Source organism: Hemicordylus capensis, chromosome 4, assembly GCF_027244095.1.
Source record: "Hemicordylus capensis ecotype Gifberg chromosome 4, rHemCap1.1.pri, whole genome shotgun sequence".
NCBI lineage: Eukaryota > Metazoa > Chordata > Lepidosauria > Squamata > Cordylidae > Hemicordylus > Hemicordylus capensis.
In genome coordinates, this window is record NC_069660.1 from 201,053,299 (window position 1) to 201,075,333 (window position 22,035).

The 22,035-nt window shown below is 48.9% G+C and overlaps 1 protein-coding gene across 5 annotated transcripts in view; it reads left to right on the forward strand.

Annotated features, from left to right (window-relative positions):
- The window catches only part of LOC128324989 (cadherin-6), a 278,253-nt gene that overhangs the window by 84,437 nt on the left and 171,781 nt on the right, over nt 1-22,035 (forward strand). The window lies entirely within an intron of this gene.

Sequence of the window (22,035 nt, forward strand, 5' to 3'; positions counted from 1 at the left end):
CACAACAAGGCAGGAGAGAGAAGAGAGCCTCTGCTGCTGCCGCTGCTGCTACCAGCAGAGGAAAAGCCAACATGAACACACACAAACCCCAACACACACCCCAAATCCAGGAGGGACACAGCAGATGCCCCCTGGAGCAGTTGCCAGATGCCGGTGAGAGCAGCTGCCAGTTGCCCCACAACTAGTCCAGGCACTAATCTGGTGGCAAGGGTGATGAGATATGTCTCCTACCACACCTGTCCAGTTGCCCCCCTGATCACAGTGGGCGGGTAGACAAGCAGGCAATGGGGAGTGTGCACCTGCCCTCCTTGCCACATGTGCCACCACCCCCTTCATTCTTGCTGTGGTAGCCCCCATCGCCCCATCCCACCGTACAACAGGATGGTTTGGGAAGGCAGAAGGGGGAACTTGCCTCGCCCCCTCACCCTCCCCGCAGCTGTGGCCTCCGTGCCACCCCCCCATCCCACTGTATAGTGTGTGTAGACGGTAAGAACCCCCCTTGCCCCCCCACTGCCGTCATAGCCAAGTGGTGACTCTGCCTCCCCATCAATCTGCCACTGCCACTCCCTGGCAGCCTCCCAAATAACAGGGAAGTCAATCTGCAACCCATTTGGGTCCTCTGCACGTGCACAGAGGCCACTCATGTTACCAGGCGAGTGGGTGTAGGAGCTGTTCTGCCCGCTGCTGAGCCCCCCCGCCGCCGCTGCCATTGCCACCATGAGGCCGAAACACTTTGCAAGTATCCCAGTCACCATGTGCGCACCGCTCCCCCCCCTCCCGCCGGGGCAGTGGCGGGCAGAGCGGGAGCGGCTGCTGGGCTGACCATCTGCCTCCGTGACCCTTGCATGGACAGTTTGTCAATCCAGCGGTCACAGTCACTCCTGTTCCCCTCTCCCCCTCCCCAACGGGAGCTGGCTCCAGCACCCCCCCTGCCCCGCCATCCCTCTTGGTGTGCAGGACTCATGTCACACCAGAGCAGGCACACGCACTCTACACATGCAAGCACATACATATGGGGGTTGCCACTGAGGCCTTGGGGAGAGGGCTGAGAGGGGGCAAGAGAGTGAACAAGTGGGTGGGGAGGGGCGTGCAAGCATGCAAGTGGCGGGGAGGAGGCAAATGAGCGGATGGGCAAGTGAGTGAGCAGGCAAGTAAGCAAGCAGTTCTTCCACACTCGCATCACCCTATCAGTGGTGCCCCTTGCCACCCATCCTTCTGCACTCCACCCATCTATGGGTGGGGATTCTCTTTCTTCCCAGGGATCTTGCACTGGGACCGCACCGCCTCCCTTGAGAAGAAGCAGCGTTATCTCTCCACAAAGCTCACCTTGTCATGCCATCCTGCAACACCCTGCGGTCATGCCTATCCCCCTGCCAAAGGGCCCGAGGTTTCACTGTCCATACACCTCATCTCCTCTCTCCTCTCAGGCACAGGTGCCCATTGGGCAGGCTAACACAAATAAGGGGGGCTATGTTCCAAGAAGCTGGACCCAGCATCTTTCCTCAAAGGAGAAATTCACATGGATTACAGTGTTTCAGAGCGTGTGCAGACAGCAGTGCCAGAAGCCAAACATCTGCATGGCTGCTGCCTTGAGCTCCTGCGCCTTTTGTGCCTAAATGTCACCCACAGTCAAGGAACACTCTTTGCTGTGTGCACTGCTACTGCTACCTCTGGGAGGGGAACACCGGTGGGTCCCCGCTAATCGAAGCCGTTCTCCCCATGGCAGCTGCTCTCTCCTTTGATGCTGCCGCCCTGCTGCAGGCTTCTTCTTACCATATAGTAGACAAGCATGCACTCCCCTCCCCCAGGCACCAGGACAGGATGGGGAGAGCAGTAGCCCTATCACCTGTGCAGTTTAGGAACCGGCGGAGCCCAGAGCGGTGTACTACACACTCAAGTTCCTCCTCACAACAACCCTGTGAAGTCGGTCAGGCTGAGAAAGAAGTGACTGGCCCAGAGTCACCCAGCAAGTCTCATGGCCGAATGGGGATTTGAACTCGGGTCTCCCCAGTCCTAGTCCAGCACCCTAACCACTACACCACTGCAGGCAAGGGCAGCTGCAGGCAAGGGCAGGGACACTCCTGCTCTTGTCCAGTGACTTGCAGGGGACAGGAAGGAGCCCCAAAATCCCCATTCAGCCATGAGACTTGCTGGGTGACTCTGGGCCAGTCACTTCACTCTCATCCTGACCTACTTCACAGGGTTGTTGTGAGGAGGAACTTGAGTATGTAGTACACTGCTCTGGGCTCCTTGGAGGAAGAGTGGGATATTCTATATTATTAATTCTTCTAGACGGGCCATGCACCCTGTGGGGCGGCTGGAAAGCAGTTTGACAGTTGGATCGGGGGCGCTGTGAAGCAGCAGAGAGCTCGGAGACTGGGGGCAGCTTCGGGAGCTGGACAGTTGGCTCTGAGGGCTGCGGGCGGCAGACGGTTCGCTAAGCTGCGCCATGAAGCGGCAGGGAGCTCGGAGGCTGTCAGGCGAGCAGGCGACAGTCCCTGGCAGTGGCAGGGGAAGCAAGGACTGCGAGACAGAGCATGAGACTTGCGGGGGGGAGTGGGGGAGACTTGCGGGGGGGGGTGAGCGGGGGTGGCGAGAGTGAGTGAGAGCATTGCGGGAGTGGCGAGAGACTTGCGGGGGGCGAGCGGGGGTGGCGAGAGGGTTGCGGGAGTGGCGAGAGACTTGTGGGGGGCGAGAGTGAACGAGAGGCTTGCGGGAGTGGCGAGAGACTTGCGGGGGGCGAGAGTGAGAGAGAGGCTTGCGGGAGTGGCGAGAGACTTGCGGGTGGCGAGCGGGGCTGGCGAGAGGGTTGCGGGAGTGGCGAGAGACTTGCGGGGGGTGAGAGTGAGAGAGAGGCTTGCGGGAGTGGCGAGAGACTTGCGGGTGGCGAGCGGGGGTGGCGAGAGGGTTGCGGGAGTGGCGAGAGACTTCCGGGGGGTGAGAGTGAGAGAGAGGCTTGCGGGAGTGGCGAGAGACTTGCGGGTGGCGAGCGGGGCTGGCGGGAGTGAGTGAGAGCATTGCGGGAGTGGCGAGAGACTTGCGGGGGTGAGCGGGGGTGGCGAGAGGGTTGCGGGAGTGGCGAGAGACTTGTGGGGGGCGAGAGTGAACGAGAGGCTTGCGGGAGTGGCGAGAGACTTGCGGGGGGCGAGAGTGAGTGAGAGCATTGCGGGAGTGGCGAGAGCCTTGTGGGGGGTGAGCGGGGCTGGCGAGAGTGAGTGAGAGGGTTGCGGGAGTGGCGAGAGCCTTGTGGGGGGTGAGCGGGGCTGGCGAGAGCGAGCAAGAGCATTGTGGGGGGTGGCGAGAGACTTGCGGGTGGCGAGCGGGGCTGGCGAGAGTGAGCGAGAGGCTTGCGGGAGTGGGGAGAGTCTTGCGGGGGGCGAGCGGGGGGGGAGAGCGAGCAAGAGCATTGCGGGGGGTGGCGAGAGCGAGCAAGAGCGTTGTGGGGGTGCAATGCCACAGGCTCAGTGCCAGACCACATAGATGCTCTGTGCAGGGTCAGCTAGTAAAATGTAAAATGAATGAATAGTAAGACATGTGTCTGTGCAACTATTCCCCTTAGCGGATAGGGCTGCTATAGGAAGAAGGAGTTGAGCTCCCTGCCTGGCATCTCCAGGTCGGGCTGAGCGGGAATCCTGCCTGAGAGCCTTGGGACAGTACTGAGCTGGATGGACTAATGGTCTGACTCAGTGGAAGGCAGCTTCCTATGTTCATATTTTCCCTTGGGCTCATTTGCAAGGCGCCTGCCACTTTAAAGAAGCTCAGTGCTGTTTGCTGGACAGGCTTTCCCCAAGCAAACTTCTGCTGTGCTTTGCAGCCCACTCTGTTATCCAGGCTCTATGGTATCCCGGGGGAGGGAGCCTCAAGCAGCGTCCCACAGCCCATGGCTCCACGCGGGCACTGGGAGGCGGTAGGCAACCTCCCCTGCTTGCTGAACCTGGTTTTAGAGGAGGGGCTGGGAACTGGGTGACCCTCTTTTGACAGAGCCCTGTTTGAGAGTTTGCTGAGGTTCCACACGGTAGTGCTAACCCCGCCTTCAGATCTCAAGCCCTGTTTTTGCTGGTCTTGAGAATAGCTTCACAGAATGCCGGGTGATCTCATAAGTTTAGTTTCCTTTCTGATCACGGAAACAAGTGATCAGAAGTGGTAAGTGTCATGCTTCCCAATTTTACCTCTTCACACAAATGCTGTAAACATGGAGAACGCTATGGTGTGGGGCTTCTCAACATGTCAGCACTGGGGCAGGATGTTCCCCAGCACACACCCTGTGCTGGAGCACACCCTATATGCGGATACAGCAGACTAAAAAAAGGAATCCTGTACCTACATATAGGGTGTGCTCCAGTGCAGGGTGTGTGCTGGGGTACGCCCTGCCCCAGTGCTGACATGTTGAGAAGCCCCACGTCATAGCGCTCTCCACGTTTACAGCATTTGTTTGAAGAGGTGAAAGTGGGCTTCTCAGTGCATCAGTGGCAAGGCAGGACTACAGTATGTGCATGAGCACAACATTCTTTCTTCTTCTTTTTTTAGAACTTTTGAAGAGGGCTTTAGTCTGATCCAGCAGGGATCTTCTAATGTTCTTAATCTTGCATGTTGTGCAATTAAGCTCAGTGGAAAACATCAGAAGGGTGCTATTTCTGCAGAACCATGCCGTGCATTCTCTGTGACTTGACACTGGCAATACACTTCCTTGCCATCTGCAGTGTAACTCTTTCTGCCAAGATGCATAATTCTGCCCTTTTTGCCTTTTACTTTTGATTTCTTAAAAATAATCTGTTTTTGATAGCTGAATAGGAAAATTATCAGTAGAACATGAGCATGCCCCCCCACCAGAACACACCACAATAACCCTCTTAACTATTTCTGCCTCCTTTGCTCCAATTAATTTCGTGTAGGTTGCAGCCAGCTGCAATCATCAGTCATGTTTTCCTGAGCTGGAATAATAACAATTTTTAACCATCTATCATTATTGCAACTTCATACAGACATATATGTTGGCTTTTCCCCTCCTAAAGTATCATAATCCTCCACTTACCAAAGAGGAGTTGTGAAGAGATGCAACTCAATTGCCCTTCACATCTGCTTGATTCTTTGGTATAATCAGCCCTGTGTGAGGCAGGCAAGGTCGCGAACTGTAGCAATGTTCATCACTGCATGTGATCTCCTAGTTCTAGTGCCATTAAGTACTCAGCAACTTCTCCCCTCTCTGTCCCACTGTTTTTAATCTGCTGGAGCACTTCAGAAGAGGGAAAGGCGCGCTCTGCTTGTGGGCATGTTTCAGAGATTACTGTCACAGGCCACATTTCCTGAGAGGCAGTCAGCTGAAAGCCACCATTCCATTTGTTTCCATGGAATACGTTAAAAACAAAAAACAAAAAGGAAGGCACAGCAAGATTTAATTTTAGGTTTTCTGCCCAAACACCTGCATCAACCAAAAAGCCAGAATGCACCCGGCATTACAATCTAGCAAACAGCATTGCCATTGGTAGCTTTCTTATTGAAACTCTGTAGGGTTTCTAGCAGCCTGAAGGTAGCATAAATTCAGCAAGAAAGAGTCTAAAAGCATGGAGTTTCAGCCTCTTCCCTGAATAACTGTGAAATCTGTAATGGTTCATTTGCACACGTATAGTGTGAAAATAAGTAAGTAAGTAAGTAAATAGGCTTGCCTATAATTGAATTGTAGAGTCAGAGAAAAAAAATTGTCTTGGTCCCCACTCTTGGACAGATTGGCAGAATGAACCCCAAATTGAAGGCTGCTTCCCACATGCCCTAAATTACACTTAACTGAGCTGACAATATGAAAGTTCTGCCTGTTGTTTTTGATCAATGCTCATTCATACATGTTGCTACAACCATTAAATTATAAGCATCGTGTTAAGTATCCCCTCAGCTGCCATCATGAGGTGTAACACCAAATGTGGTGTGTCGTGATTGGGATGACAATCCAGTTCACAGAGTGCATTTAGCCACAGGCCTGTTTGCCATTTTGCTGTATGCTTATTGGTTTTATACCAACATTTTATAAGCTCATAAGAATTGGCTTATTTAACCCTCTTTCAGGTTCTCTAAGGTTGAATTTGGATGTATAATGAAACCCATATATGACGAATAAGGATTTTCAAAGCATTTTGGAAATACTTATTTGTTTTTTAGTATACAGTATTATGTATACTTGGTTCTACCAGTATTGGTTCTATACAGTATTATGTTCTTGTTGGTTCTAGTCTACAACAGTAAGGCCTATAGTCTTAGTAAGGCCTATTGTGTATAACAGTTAAGGCAGGGCCACTCAACTTTGGCCCTCCTGCAGATGTTGGCCTACAACTTTTGGCCCTCCTACAACTGTTGGCCTACCTTCAATAGCCAATCCCTGCTATTGGCCACTGTGGCTGTAGATTATGGGAATTGTAGTCCAAAAACACCTGGGAGGCCAAAGTTGAGCAGGCCTGTAGTAAGGTCTATAACATGTTTAATTGATCCAATTCATAGCAAAACAATAACGTGCTACAAAGTTGCATTTATCATGGACTTTCTCCCTCTGATCAATGAGGAGCCAGAGGAAGTTTTGAGTTCCTCTGGCTCCTCATTGATCAGAGGGAGAAAGTCCATGATAAATGCAAGGGAAACAGAATGAGCAATGCTTCCTTGTACAGTCCTTGTTTGTGTTGACGGCATTGCTTGCATACAACTATAGACTGCAAGCCAGTCTGTTAGGTACAGTTTGGAAGTGACAGTTTTGAAGGTTAATTTTGTGCTGGGTGTTTTGCATGAATTTTTAAAATTTGTGGTTGACATACAGTGTAGGGTAAGGCCGGGAGTTCAGCAATGTCCCTGCCCCTGCGTGTATCTAAAACACTGTGTTGTGGAACAGGGCTGTTCCGCTTTGGCATAAAATTGTGCAAGCGCAGTTGTGAAATCCTGCCTCCATTGTAAATAATGTTGTGTCCAAATTGCAGTTGTACAGTTTCAAGTCAGAGTGGAACCAGTGATCCCTCTAATTTTTTTCACCTCTGTGTGGAATAAGTTTTGTTCTGGGCGGCAGTATCAAGGCAGTGCATTCACAATGGTGCCTTCCTGATTCAACTTGAGCAGGATCTAAAATTAACTGAGCTGACATCAGAAAACTTGTGAGCAAGCACACTTGCGCACATCTTAGAGGGAACAGTGAGTGGAACAACCTTGTTCCACAATATCTCAGATGGTGTTTTAGACACACGCAGGGCAACCGGGCAGTGTTGAACCACCTGTGTTACCCTGTGCTGTATGTTAGCCACTAGGTACAAGGAAGACACCTGTGGATACAGAAAATGGTAAAGGAAAAGAAATCTTAGATATATCTATGCAACATCTCGAGCCCTTTCTCAGGATTGGTGAGAAAGGGCTATAGGGTCAGCAGGGAGGAAGCCTTAAAAAGTTACCCCCCCACAGATGATCGTCGTTGAGAGTCTGGGCGCAGAGATCCTCAGGCAGCGTGGAAATTGGGGTGCTGGGAGGTGTTGCCCCACCCCCCTGGAACCTTCATTATTTATTTATTTATTATTCATTTCTCATATTTTTATACTGCCTGATATAGACATCTCTAGGCAGTGTACAACATTTAAAACCATATTTAAAAGTCAACACAGATTAAAATATACGAGTCACAATAAAAACAATAGCATTAAATAGTTAATAAAACAAATTATTAAAATTAATTCTAATTAAAAGCCTGGGAGAACAGGTGAGTCTTGAGGGTCTTACTGAAAACAAACAGAGAAGGAGATGCTCTTTTTTCATCAGGGAGCATATTCCAAAGCCCTGGAGGCAGCCACAGATAAAGCCCGGACCCGGGTCTCCACCAAACGAGCTTGTGGCAACCATAACCGGACCTCTCCAGAAGATCGTAACAGGTGGCAGGGTTCATGACAAAGGAAGTGCTCTCTTCAATACCCTGAACCCAAGCCACTAAGGACTTGATAGATAATAACCAGCACTTTATAGTTCACCCACAAACATCGGCAGCCAGTGCAGTTCTTTTAAAACTGGTGTTATGTGGTCCCTTCATGTTGTCCCAGAGACCAATCTGGCTGCCTCATTCTGTACCAAGTGTAGTTTCCGGACTACATACAAAGGCAGCCCCACATAGAGTGCACTACAGTAGTCAAGGCTAGCGGTTAGGAGCATATGTACCACTGTTTTAAGGTCACTTACCTCTAAAAATTGAGATAGCTGACATATCAGCCGAAGCTGATAAAAAGCGCTCCTGGCCACTGCCTCAACCTGAGAAACCAAAGCTCTTGGGGTCCAGGAGCACTCCGGTCCAGGAGCACTCCCAAGCTATGCACCTGATCTTTCAGGGAGAGTGTAACCCCATCTAGAACAAACAGACCTAAATAATCTCTTGGATCCTGACCTCCCATAGTCACTACCTCCATCTTATTTGGATTCATCTTCAGTTTGTTATTCCTCATCCAGCCCATTACTGCTTCCAGGCAGGCATTTAGGGAATATATGCCATTTCCTGATGGACATACATTGGAGACATGGAGAAATAGATCTGGTTGTCATCAGCATACATTGGTTGTCATCAGCATACATTGGAGACATGGAGAATAGATCTGGTTGTCATCAGCATATTTACACCACCCTTTACCAAACCTCCTGATGATCTCTCCCAGTGTTTTCATGTAGATGTTAAAGAGCATTGGAGGCAGTATGGAGCCTTGTGGAACTCCACACTTCAGTTCTCACTTTGTAGAACAGTCTCCAAATGACACCATATGGAATCTACTGGAGAGGTAGGAACAGAACCACTGTAAATCAATGCCATCGAATACCACCTCCCTCAGGAGGTCCAGAAGGATACCATGGTCACTGGTATCGAAAGCTGCAGACAGATCCAAAGGGATCAGCAGAGTCACACTCCCTCTGTCGATAGCCAGTTGGAGATCATCCATCAGGCCGACTAAGGCAGTCTACACCCCATAGCCTACACAAAAGCCAGTTTGAAATGGATCTGGATCAGGGTTTCTTAACCTTGGGCTGCCAGATGTTGCTGGACTAGAACTCCCATCATCCCCATATATGGCCTTTGTGGCAGAGGATGATGGGAGTTGTAGTCCAAAACCATCTGGGGGCCCAAGGTTAAGAAACCCTGATCTAGATAATCTGCACCATCCAAAACTGCCTGGAGCTGAGAGGCTACCACCCACTCAATCTCCTTGTCCAGCCATGGAAATTAGAAACAGGTCTATAATTAGCTAACTCTGAGGGATCCAATGCAGGTTTCTTCAAAAGTGGTCTAATAATAGCCTTATTAAGACAAGAAAGCATCCTGCCCGCCCTCAGAGAAGCTTTTATAATATTTACTAGGAATGTGCACGGTTTTGGTCCGGCACAATAGAAAAGACCGCCGAACCGGTCCGGCGGTCCGGCACGGGGGGGGACTGTTTCTTTAAGCAGGGGTGGTGGTAGTACTTACCCCCCCCCCGCCGCTCTTCCCCCTCCGGCGCTCGTCCTTTGTAAAATCTTCTTGGGGCGGCAGAGTTCCTCCCTGCCGCCCCTGCCCCCGTCATTGTTTGTAAAGGCTTTAACGAGGCGAGTGCTAGCGGCGCGCATGCGCCCTCCTCGGCGTGCATGCTCATCTCTGATGCTGCCGTGCGTGCGCCGTGACGTATGCGGTGCACGTGTGGCAGCGTCAGAGACAAGCGCGCGTGCCGAGGAGGGCACATGCGCGCCGCTAGCACTCGTCTCGTTAAAGCCTTTACAAACAACGATGGGGGCAGGGGCGGCAGGGAGGAACTCTGCCTCCCCAAGAAGATTTTACAAAGGACGAGCGCCGGAGGGGGAAGAGCGGCGGCGGGTGGGTAAGTACTACCACCACCACCCCCGCTTAAAGAAACAGTCCCCCCCGTGGCAGACCGGGGGCCCACCGGACCATGCACACCCCTAATATTTACCAGATCCTCTCTGATAATATGGTTACCAGATGAGATAAGCCAAGTTGGGCAAGGGTCAGGATAATAGGTTGTAGGATGCACAGTCCGAATCAGTTTGTCCACTTCCCCAGGAGTCACAAATTGAAAATGAATAATGCACCGCATGAGTGCGTGGTACATTATGTGGATCCCCCTCCCCAAAGCCAGCTGGGAGCCCCGTAGTCTGCCAGCCCTGGCTGCAAGCTGATGATTTCAAAAATGGGGTTAAGAGAGCACTTGTTCTCTTAACCTCAGTTAGGAGGGTGGCAGGCTTGGTGGGTTTGCCATTGAGGCGCTGCCGAGATTGGGGCTGATCCCAGGGGTTCTCATACGCGGGCAGAGTTCTCATACATGGGCTTGTCTTTCTTAGCTCAGTTTTGCCTGTGTGTGAGAACAGCCTCCTTGTGTCAGCCTCTATACTGCTACAGAATCAGTTTGGTCTTATGTGAGTACATTGAGTAGGAAGATGAGTGAATTTCAGAGCTATTGACTACACAATTGAATGATTCTCTCTCCTTTACTGTTACAGAATTATGTGAGTGAAACAGGCAGCTTTATTCTAATTGTACACTGTAGAGAGCCATGGCAGACTCAATAGCTCTCGATGTGTAATCTCTAGTCACAAAGCACACAAAGCTGTGCTTTAGGTAGTAAGAGAAGGACAAAAAGCAAGTGGCTCAGAGCCTCCGAAGAGGGTATGTTTTTGTGTTGACGGAACATCCAGGACTTTTCACTTTCAGGTCTTATCCTTGGCTTCTTTCTTTGGATTTCAGAGACTAGACTAGCAGGGGGTCAGTGAAATGCTGCTGCAATTCAAGGGGCATGGATAGGTGTGGAATGGTGTGATACACTAAGACATAAGAGAGCCAGCATGGTGTCGTGGTTAGAGTGCTGGACTAGGACCGGGGAGACCCGAGTTCAAATCCCCATTCAGCCATGATACTAGCTGGGTGACTCTGGGCCAGTCACTTCTCTCTCAGCCTAACCTACTTCACAGGGTTGTTGTGAAAGAGAAACTTAAGTATGTAGTACACCGCTCTGGGCTCCTTGGAGGAAGAGCAGGATATAAATGTAAAAATAACAATAACAATAACAATAAAATCTAGAATGCTCAAATCAAAATTATTGCTCTGTTATGAGAATCATAGGCCAAAGCTTCATTTGGAGTGGTGAGTGTGGGTGTGTAACACAATGCTGTACTGGATCAGGCCATCTAGTCCAGCATTCTCTTTCACAGCCAAATAGGCAGATGCAAGCAAGACAGAAAGGTGATTGCACCCCTCCTCCACTCTGTTGTTTGTCATCTGTTTATGGTATTTAGCAGGGTTATAGTGGAGAGGGACACATGCAGGGACAGAGCACTGGTGCTTTCGGCTTCTCTGACTGTTGGGGTGGGCATGGCCATGGGAGCTGTCATGGAAAGTGCCTGCACTTCTGAATTTGCAGCTGCATCACTGGTATTCAGACTGCTTGTGAACATGGAGGATCCTCTTTGTTAGCATGGCAAAGAGCCATCAATATCACAATGCTCCATTTTAAACCTTTGAAATGCCTAACCATCATCTTAGCTAGGTATTCCACCAGTAGCTGTTGCTGGTATCTACCTTGTATTTCTTTTTTAGATTGTGAGCCTTTGGGGACAGGGAATTTTCTTCTTCTTTTTATGGTCCCCCCCCGCCCCCGTTAACAAGCAATGTGGAGAGCCGGATGGGGTTTGGTAGGAAGAATGGGCTTGACTCACTCTCCCTGCACACAAGCATTCAGCCCTCCTTGGGCAGCCACATGACTACCGGCTCCGTCACAGAGCCAGTAGGGGCAGTGGGGATCGGGGGCCTCCCAGCACCCGGAAACCCCAGAATACCCTGTGTAAATGTGCAGGGCAGTCTTGGGAGCCCCCTGACAGCGGGAGGCCTGCTGTAGCCTCCTGGTCAGGGGTCTCCGCGTGAGGCACCACAGTGTGGAGCCACGCCGAGGCAACTCACGATCCGAAAAATGGGGTAAGTGGAGTGCTCGCTCCACTAACCTCATTTAATGGGGGGGGGCAATTAGGTGGTCTAGCTGCCGGGAGCTGCATGGCTCCCAGTGGTTCATACGCGCAGGGGAAACTGGGCTGGGCTCCCTTAGCCTGGTTTCCTCCGTGTGTGTGACTAGCCTCACTGTCTGCTGATTCAAACCCAGCTCTCTGCCTGCTGGGCCATGCTAGCCATTCCTCAGGAGCTCCCATCCTGCTTCTATTTAACTGAGGTGAGGAAACCTGGTTTTAACATCACACTGAAAGCAGGTATTTTGAATAAGCCAATCATTCTGTTCAATTTTATCAGCTACAGATGGCAGACAAATTATTATATTTAAGCTCATTATTGTAGAATTATACACCAGCAAATAAACCCACACATAAAGGAACAGGATGGGGGGAAATAACACAAGTGTACATGATTAAATAGGAGTTTGTCACTGGCAATATGTAGGTGAATGTCATGTGTATGCATTAACTGTCAACAGATTAGCAGTAGTTAGTCAACTAAGTGACTTTTAAAAACGGATTAATCAAATGTGTACTGAGGAAAAAATAAATATTACAGCATCTTAATGCAGGATGTATACTGAGGGTAATGAAGGCAACATTTACTCTTAACTAAATCACACAAAGTCCCTTGAAATCATTATCTTAGGGCCTGGCTATACCTTCAGCAAACTGCATAAACAGAATGCATGGTGGGCACAGGAGCATGTGCTTGATAACATCTCTGTATGTGATGGGTGTGCTCATATTGTTTGCTAAAAGTGTGAATAGGCAAAAGATGGCATGGAATGTTCATGAACATTCCAACTATCTAAGAAACAAAACTGAGTATTTTCAGTTCACCTTCTGTGAGAGAAAGGAATGGTGCCACTTTGACTAGGATTAAAAACTTATGGGGATTTCAAAGCTAATGGGGAAAGCTGAGGACTGAGAAGAGGTCCCAGGAAGTTAGAGGCTTTGGAGCTCAAGATGACTGAAGAAAAGGTGGAAAGTAAAACAGTGATCTGAGAAAGAGGAACCTGAGAGAATAGTAAGTGAAGGAGGAAGCTTGAGGAAAGAACAGAGGAAACAGCAAATTGAGGCAAGATGGGGTTAATAAGAAAGGGGACCGGGTCTCATGATCCGTGAGACCCAGTTTGTGGCAGTGAGCGGGAAGAGCGGGCTAAGCCCACTCTCCCCGCTCATGAGTGAAGAGGAAGCCCTGGGTGGCCAGATCGGCCGCCCACACGATTGCTAGCTCCGAGACAGAGCTGGCGGGGGCTGGGGGGAGCAGGGGCCGATCGGCCCCCACAAGCTCCAGCATGCCCTACGCGAATGCACAGGGCATGCTGGCGAGACCCCCAGAGCCGAGAGGTGGCTTTTTGCCTCCCCTCCAGGGGTCTCCTCGTGAGTAGGCACGGCGCGAAGCCGCGCCATGGCTACCCACGATTATTAAAACCAGGTTTGCGGAGCACTCGCTCCGCAAATCTGGTTTTAAGGCAGGGGTTCTTGAGCAGGTTACCCGCTCTAGAACCACTGGGCTTGGCTGCGAGTCCGGTGGTTCTTATGATCGGCAAAAATCGGGCTAGGCTCTCCTAGCCCAATTTTTGCCGATCATCAGAATAGCCCCAGGGTCCCTATCCTATTGAGTAAGGAGTGATGGGAGTGCTAGTTAAACTGGCCAAAATATTTTAATAAGATGTTTACCTGTGCTTTGCTGTCTGCTCGTTTGTGTTGCATTGAGGTTTTCAGATTCTGCATAATGCAGTGGAAACAGTAAGTGCTAGTAACTGATCAGTGCTAGTAACTGTGTTAGTAAACCCTGCTAACTGAGCAGAGACACCTTTTAAAGTGGTGATTCTCTTCTATTTAACAGGGGGAGAGCAACTGGCCCTATCCAACTCCAGCATAGCATCCCTCCTGTAGGGATGTGCACAAACCGGTTCAGAGGCCCTTTTCTGGACTTCTGGACTGGTCATGCGGTCTGTCTGGTTCAGCAGTGGGAGGTTACCTTTAAGCAGGAGGGAGGGTGCTCTTACCCTCCTGCCATGTTTTCTCCACCAGCGCTGTGCCAAAAATCGTTGGTCTAGGTGGCATCGTACCCTTTTGCCCCCTCGGTCAGCATCAGACCGGAAGTGGCTGGTGCGCATGCGTGTGCGCAGTATGCATGTGTGCATGCGTGCATGCACATCGGCCACTTCCAGTCTGATGCTGAACATGGCTGCAAGAGGGTACGCAGTTTTGGGTACCAAAAATTTGCAATTTTGGGCACAGCACTGGTGGGGAAATATGGGGGGGGGGGGTAAGAGCACTCTCCCTCCTCCTTAAAGGTAAACCCCATCACTGCCAAACCACCTGTCTGCCAGTTCATGCACATCCCTAACCTCCAGTTGCAGTTGCTGGTATCTGCCTTATGTCTCTTTTTAGATCGTGAGAGCTTTCGGGACAGGTGACCATCTTTTTAATGTATTATTATTTTTCTATGTAAACCGCTTTGAGAGCTTTGGTTGAAGAGCAGAATATAAATATTTGTCATAGTCGTAATTTCCCATATTTTCTCTGCACTCCTTTGTGATGTCCAAAGTGGAATGTTCATATTTTTCCATTGGTTAAATGAGCAAGCTGTTCCAGCATCATGAGCTTGCATATCTGACTGTAAGAAAAGATTCAGAAGTTCAGCTTTGAACATAATAAAGGACTGTGGAGATCAGAAAGCATGAATTGGTTGAACTGCCCATCCCTGCCATGTTATACAGCAATCAAAGCCATTCTTGCATACAGCTGAACTGTGCCACCTTTGAGAAGACAGAGAAGTTTCTTGTGAGAGGATGCGTGAACTCTCACACTTTATCCTATCGGAAGAGAACGAGGGGTGTACACACCTACCTCTGTTTGCTGTTGTCCCTTGTGCTATTTTTCTATGTTTTCCCATCCATACTTACATTTTGCAGGTGTAAAATGTAACATACTATTGCACATACTGCTGCAGATTGTGATCCCGCTCAGCACTTGTCTGGCTCCTTTTGTTTTACCACCCACTGTTTCTGCCAACAAGTTGCAATATGCCAAGTGCATACACACCTGGGGAAGCAGTGCAAGGTAACAAATAACTTTGCAAGTGTTACTCTCCTCCATTGTTGCCATTTAGGTGTATGCACAGCTAAGGATCCGACTCCTGAATTTTTTAACTTTGCTTGCTGTCTGTGGTGCTTAAATGCTCATGTACCATTCCAAGGCATGCAATCAACAGCCATTGAATGGAGCACCCTTTTTCAGCCATGGTGCCTGAATGCTCCAACAACATCAACAACAAATATTTATATACCGCTTTTCAAAAAAAGTTTCCAAAGCGGTTTACATAGAGAAATAAGTAAATAAGATGGATCCCTGTCTCCAATGTCAGCTTTGGGAATTTTTTTTTTGAAAAGCAGTATATAAATTTTCGTTGTATTCATAAAGGGCTCACAATCTAAAAAGAAACATGACAGACACCAATAACAGTCACTGGGGGTACTGTGCTGGGGTGGATAGGGCCAATTGCTCTCCCCCTGCTAAATAAAGAGAATCACTATGTTAAAAAGGTGCCTTTTTGCTCAGTTAGCAGGGGGTAACTGGGCAAAAAGCACTCAGGGGTCATGGCATGTTTACTCCTCCTACCTATGACTGGTAGAAGTTGTATAAAAGTGTCCCCTACTTCAGTTCCCTTTATGCTGCTTTGGTGTGTGTAATAAGATCCTCTTTCCAAATTAGCATCAACATTTAAAACTGCTGTGGTAAAACTGCCGCCCTGTAACCAGAAGGTTACAAGTTCGATCCTGACCAGGGGCTCAAGGTTGACTCAGCCTTCCATCCTTCCGAGGTCGGTAAAATGAGTACCCAGAAATGTTGGGGGCAATATGCTAAATCATTGTAAACCGCTTAGAGAGCTTCTAGCCATAGAGCGGTATATAAATGTAAGTGCTATTGCTATTGCTATTTTAAAAAATTCTAAAGGCTTCGGTGAGAACAAGCATTTCCTTTTCTGAGTTGTTTACACTGATCCTGATCCTGATCTAGAAGCTCTACACACAGGCAGAGATGTAATACTCACATTTGTATTTCACCCATCTTTCAAAGAATTCAGGGCAAGGAACATGGGATAGTCCCCTTTATACTCACAACAACTCAGAGAAAGTGAGCTGGGTCTCACGATCAGTGAGACCTGGTTTAGAAGCGTGAGCGGAGAGGGAGCCCTGGGCGGCCAGATCGGCCGCCCACACGATTGCCAGCTCCGTCACGGAGCCTGTGGGGGCTGGGGAGCTCGGGGGCCACGTGGCCCCCGGAAGCTCCAGCATGCCCTGTGCAAGCACGCAGGGCATACTGGGGAGACCCCCAGAGCAGGGAGGTGGCTTTTCACCTCCCCTCCGGGGGTCTACTCGTGAGTAGCCGCGGTGTGGAGCCACACCGCAACTAGTCACGATCAGATAGTCCGGGTTTGCGGAGTGCTCACTCCGCAAACCCGGGTTAAGAGGAGGGCTACAGAAGCGGGTGACCTGCTTGTAAGCCACTGGGCTTGCCTGCGAGGCCGGTGATTTACACAATCAGCAAAAACTACAACTCCCAGCATCCCCAGCCATAATGATTTGTATTTGATGATGCTGGGAGTTGTAGTTCAGCAACATCTGGAGGAACCCTGGTTAGGAGTCTAACCCCTATACCACAATAAGCAAGGGCTTCCCTGATAATGTCAGTATTGAGGGATACCCTATTTACAGTCCTGCTGAAAGTGCAGGACACTTATTGACCTGAAGCAAACAGAGTAGACCCAGTTTGTGCGGAGCAGGGGAAGTTTGGGTTGGGAGCCATTGTGTTTAAATTCTATTTTTCAACTTTCTTGCACTTGCACTTGTTAAATTTAGAAGCCTATTAGCTGTTGCTGTCAGAAATTCTTAATTCTTGCTCCATTCATTCTCAGCAAAATCTGCCTCCCACTGCATTCCTCAATTGAATCAAATGTAGTGGGTAACAATAGTGAATCTGAGGTTAATATATATTCCAAGCTGAAATAATTTCAATCTTTTATCTAGCAACATGAAATACAATTAGTTGAAAGAGAATACATGAGTCACCTTCTCTCGCTCCCTGCAGTCTCTTAAGTGAAGCATAATCATAGCAGCTAATAAAGAAGTGAAGCAAATGATCAAGGATGCTTTGTGATATGATTGTACAGCCAGGGCCAATTCCAGGTTTGGGGGCTGAGGGGATGGGCTTGTCAACATGCTCTCAGGTGGGGTCCCAGATCTTAACGGGGATATACATTAGGAATTAGGTGCAGGGGATTCTTCTGTGCACATATGCTGTGGCTTTATCAAGGCTAATAATTGTTTGCAGCATTGGAGTGATGAACCGCTGCATGATCTTGGTGTCTTACTATTTGTGACAACCTAGTCGGAGCTACCTAATGGCACAGTGGGGAAGTAACTTACCTAGGGAGCAAGAGGTTGCTGGTTCGAATCCCCACGCTGGTATGTTCAGGCAGCAGCGATATAGGAAGATGCTGAAAGGCATCATCTCATACTGTGCGGGAGATGGCTTGGAAAATGCCTCCTATATTCTTCCAAAGAAAAACCACAGGGCTCTGTGGGCGCCAGGAGCTGACACTGGCACAACTTTACTTACTTATTTTAATGTCAGGGCTAAGCCCTGTGGCTTTTAAAAAGAGTGAACTTATGCATATTCAGGGTGACTTCCTTATCCAGTGAAGAGCTCCAGCCATCCCTGTGTGAAGCTGGGTAAGAAAGGCTTTCAGATTAAAAGATGTGCTTTTTACTTGAGTGTCAGCCCCAGCATCTTCCAGTTTAGAAATGTAGACTCTGAATTAGGAAAGGTTTTGCTAAAATAACATAATATGGCAAGTAATGGATCTGAAACCTCTGGGAAGGCACAACAATCCCCTTTGAAATGCCAGCCAAAAATGCTTCCATTCTTATTCTAAAATAAACCAGTATGCAACACCTGAAAAAATTTCAGTCCATGTGCTGTCATCATGGCTGGCTCTGAGCCAGATCTAGGCACTTGAAAAGGCACATTCCACTGTAAGCTTCCAAAACAGTTCTTTCTTCAGCAAATGTTAAGATTTATTGCACTGCAGCAAACTCTCCAACTGTTATCAAAAACCTCAGTAGAGGATGCATCTAATGCAGCAGGCCTCTTTTTAGTGACCTCACACACGTAGGTCCGCAGCAGGCAAGTACACCCAAGCAATGCTTAGCCCATGAAAGAACTAGGAGAGCATTGATCTTCAGCTGGTGAGTTGTGACCTTAAGCTGGGTTGTGCTCTCTGACCTAAAATGGGTTGCACCAGAAACATTAGCGTAGTTTTTAAAAAGCTAAAAGAAGGAGAGTTTTTAAAAGCTAAAAGAAGGAGAGAGGGGAAGAGAAATAAATACATGGTAAAAACCGAACCAAACCAAAACACCCTGTGCTAAAAGTGGGTTTGATTTGTGGAGAGAAGCTAAGGGCAGATTCTGCATCTGAGAAATGTGACAGTTACTGACTTAAAGGGGCTTTAGCTCAATGATAGAGCACAGGTTTTGCATGCAGAATGTCTCCATTTAAAAAAGTATTGGGTAGCGAGTGATGGGAAAGGCCTCTCTGCTTGAGTCCTGCAGAACTGCAGTTAGCTAGAGCAGACAGTACTGGGCTACACAGCAGTTTTGTCTATTCATTTAGAGCAGAGTTGTTCAACTTTGGCCCTCCAGTTGTTTTTGCATGATCACTCCCATAATTTCCAGCCCCAGTGACCAATAGCCAGGGAATAAGGGCATCGGCAAGAGGGCCAAATTTGAGCAGCCCTGATTTAGAGAGCCAGGTCTCACGATCCGTGAGACCCGGTTTTGCAGGGTGAGCGGGGACAGCGGGCTAAGCCCGCTCTCCCCACTCACGAGTGGAGAGGGAGCCCTGGGCGTCCGGATCGGCCGCCTACACGATTGCCGGCTCCGTGATGGAACTGGGGGGAGCGGGGGCTGATCAGCCCCACAGGCTCCAGCATGCCCTGCGCAAGTGCGCAGGGCATGCTGGTGAGAACCCCGGAGCCGGGAGGTGGCTTTTTGCCTCTCCTCCAGGGGTCTCCTCATGAGTAGGCGTGGCGCGGAGCTCCGCCGTGGCTACTCACAATAATTAAAACCAGGTTAGCAGAGCGTTCGCTCCGCAAACTTGGTTTTAGGGCAGGGGCACTTCAGAGGGTGACCCTCTGGAGAACCACTGGGCTCGCAGCCGAGCCCGGTGGTTCTTACGATCAGGAAAAATCAGGCTAGGCTTTCCTAGCCCGATTTTTCCTGATCGTGAGAATAGCCCCAGAGTAGGGATGTGCAAAAAATTTCGGGCACAGAACGATCTGTGCCCGAAACAAGCAATTTCGGGTGATTCGGGTCCGAACTGAATCACCCCCAGTGTCCCCCGATATTTTTCGGGGCCGAGCCGAATCACCCAAATTTCGGGCCCGAAAAATTTGGGTGATTCAGGATGACATCTCTTTGAATTTCCCGCCTTTTTGCATCCATTGATTTGAATGCAAAAAGGTCTGAAGTGATGTCAGCCCGAATTTTGGGTCACAGGGGCAAAATAGTGGGGTGGGGTGGTAGTGCCTAATGGTTGGAGGCTACCACCCAAATTTCAGGGGAATTGGGCAAAGGGCTTATTTTGGGGGAATTGTTGAAGTTTACGTGTCTGTAAGGTTTTCCCCCATAGAGAAGCATTGAGGTGTCAGCAAATGGATAGCTTCACGCGGGGGGCAAAGGGGTGGCCTAGAGCAGTGTGGGGTTGGTGGTAGTGCCAGGTAGGGTCAAGGAAGCTAGCTGAATTTTTTCAAAGGATTTGGGCAGAGGGCTGATTTTGGGGGAATTGTTAAAGTTTACGCGTATTTATTGCCTTTAACAATTTCCCCAAAATCAGCCCTCTGCCCAAATCCTTTGAAAAAATTCAGGTAGCTTCCTTGACCCTACCTGGCACTATTACCAACCCCACACTGCTCTAGGCCACCCCTTTGCCCCCCGCGTGAAGCTATCCATTTGCTGACACCTCAATGCTTCTCTATGGGGGGAAACCTTACAGATGCGTAAACTTCAACAATTCCCCAAAAATCAGCCCTCTGCCCAATCACTCTGAAATTGGGGTGGTAGCCTTCACCTATTAGGCACTACCACCCCACCCCACTCTTTTTGCCCAGATCCCACTCTATGCCCCCGAACTGCCCCAAAGACACTAAAATTTCAAAAATTCCCCCAAAATAAGCCCTTTGCCCAATTCCCCTGAAATTTGGGTGGTAGCCTCCAACCATTGGGCACTACCACCCCACCCCACTATTTTGCCCCTGGGACCCAATTTTCCTTCCCGAATCGATTCGGATTCAGATTCGGATTTAATCCGAATCCGAACTGAATCAGGGGTGATTCGGGTGGCCCAGATTCGGGCACAGAACAGATCGGGGGTGATTTGGTTCGGGTCCTGAACCGAATCACCGAAAACCCGAATTGCACACCCCTATCCCAGAGTGTTGCCACATAATCTAGGACCAAAATTCAGTATTATATCCATTGTGCTACCTGTTATCAAGTGGGAATGGGAGAAGTTGACATGGGGCTGCATTTTGGGGCAGTAGCCCCAAGTTTCTTCACACGTTTAAAGAAACATTTAGCTACTGTACTGATAAAACCCGCCAAATTTATGTCATGTCATTCTTTTACATCCTCATAGTTTCTCCACCCTCAGCAGTATCAGCCAATCAGAGGAGGTGAGAGTTGGGGTGGAAACACCCACGCTAGTGATGTCAAGGAGCAAAGTAAGCCATACAACATATTACAGAATGGGGAGGAGAAACTCGATTCAAGGCTGCTGTCATAAGGCAGAGGGTTTATACAGAGAAATAATAAATAAATAAGATGGATCCCTGTCTCCAGATCTAAAAAGAAACATAAGATAGACACCAGCAACAGTCACTGGAGGTACTGTGCCGGGGGTGGATAGGGCCAGTTACTCTCCTCCTGCTAAATAAAGAGAATCACCACGTCAAAAGGTGCCTCTTTGCCAAGTTAGCAGGGATTGTAGGAGTTGTAGTCCAACAACATCTGGGGACCCAGATTTGAGAATTCCTTGTCATAAGGTATACTGCTGCCCTGTGTGGTAACTTTTCGTTCTCCCCAAAATGGTTGGGAATATCCATCAGCAGAAATAGCATAGTGTAGGGTGTGGATAATAGACAAAAGGAGTGTCATTCAGTAAGTCTGGCTTATCAGCCTGGGCTGTATTTGGGTAGAAAGACAAATTAAGTTAAGAGTGTTCTATTTAGATTTATGACCGACCCTGCCCAAAAGAGCTCAGAGCAGGTTATTATTACTAACATCTATCACACAGAGAGTGAATTTCACAGCATGAAAAGCACTTTGCAATTCTCATTTCATCTGCTTCCTACCAAACATTTTTACAGATTTCCCATTTAAAAGGGCAGTGAGAAAGGCTTAAATCTATGAGGATATGCTAAAGGGAAGTCTAGTTTCTCCCACCAGTTCTCATTCACTTTTGAAAAATCCAAGGTAGACCTCAGGCCCCCAACCTAAATCTCCCCTTGGCCTATCCCCACCCTGCCCTAACCTATCTTAGCCCTCCATAGGACACATTTATTGGCCCTGCCACTTCCCATGCATATAGTCCTTCAAACATGACATATTAAAAAATGAGAAAATAAAGAGAGCAGGCACATGCACACACACATGGCAATCATATGGAATCCACTGAAGACTTCTGAAGAAACTCAATGTGAAATTGCTGATCTAGCAAAAATATGTAGCTTGTCCCTGCAATCTGGCTCTGTACCAGAGGACTGGAAAGCAGCTAATGTAACTCCCAATTTCAAAAAGGGATCTGGGAAACTACAGGCTGGTTAGCTAAACTTCAGTGCTGGGTCAATTGATGAAAAGCATACTTAAGGACAAAATTGTTAAACGTATAGAAGAACAGGCCTTGCTGAAGGAGAACCAGCATGACTTCCGCAAGGACAAGTCTTGTCTCAGTAACCGTTTGGAGTTATTTTAGACGGTCAATGGG